Here is a 1,271-nt window from a genome sequence, read left to right as displayed (position 1 = left end):
TGTCTATTCGCAACACATGCAAACCCTAGTGACAACGCCGAAGCGATCAACATGATTGTGCCGCACCCCCACTTTATATAGGCGTCCGTTGCGGGCTCAACACTTAGGCCTCGCACGGACCCTAAAGCCCATAGGTCTACTCGGCCACAATCCGAATACAGCTCGGATCACATCCGACCAGTGTCCTCGGATCCGACCTCATAGGTTCCTTCCCTTAAGCGCGCGACCCCTTAGGTTCAAGCCGGCTTGGCCGCAGTTCGGATCACCTCCGAACTGCATGGTTGGCAGCGGCCCCTAGCAAGGCATGCCGAACACCAAGCAGACTATGAAGCTGGTTAGGCGAACCTGTACATCATACTTCCATTCCTTTTGCCACACAATATATGTTGTCGAGCTCAAGGCGAGTTTGTCATCCTTGTTCTAGCCCGACTTCCTTCTCGTTCCAGTGATGCCGACCACAAACCAGATTCTCTCATAATTCTTGTCGCATGGCCATGCTTATCCTGTTCGGATCACACGAGGGGTCCAGAGTATGTCTCTCCTGATCGGAGGGGCAAATCCCATCTTGCTCGGCCATATCTCGCAGCATGGGTCTGGACAAGCCCGAGACCTACCTTTGTAACTACCCAGTCACGGAGTAGCGTTTGGTTGGCCCAAAGCAAGTCTGTCACCATCCCGAGTACATGCGTCAGCGCAGGTCTTAGGACATAGAACGTATGTTGTACTAGAGACTCACAGATGACATATCGCTGCATCTCATAGTTGGGTCTGTCCGACTCGAACCTTATCTCAATTCGGATCCGACTACGTCGAATCCGACCAGATCCTTCCGAGTCCATATTATCCGGTTAGCATCCAATGCTCCATGGCTAGTGAGACCAAGCCATCGACCGTGTCATATGCTAGTCTAGTCGGCTGCGCGTCCACACAATCCTTTCGACTAGGGACCTTTTAGGACAGTCATCATACAATGCATAGTCCCACAAACAAGTCACGTACTTACTGATACACATCATTGATAATGTCCAAGGACTATCTTTATTCATAAACACATAGGAAATATCATCATACATGATTGCCTCTAGGGCATATCTCCAACAGCTGCGCCTCGTCTCGACAACGGCAAGAGGAGATCCCCCTGGGTAATCTTCGCGGCACGAGGACGTCCGGGTATCTTGGCCCGGGCATGGTGGCGGTTGTTGCCTTCTCCACCGAAGGCGGCTGGCCAGACTGGTAGTGACGGATCTTGGATCCCACTATTAGCACTGGCG

The sequence above is a fragment of the Triticum dicoccoides genome, chromosome 3A (assembly GCF_002162155.2).
Source record: "Triticum dicoccoides isolate Atlit2015 ecotype Zavitan chromosome 3A, WEW_v2.0, whole genome shotgun sequence".
NCBI lineage: Eukaryota > Viridiplantae > Streptophyta > Magnoliopsida > Poales > Poaceae > Triticum > Triticum dicoccoides.
This window is presented reverse-complemented; position numbering follows the sequence as displayed.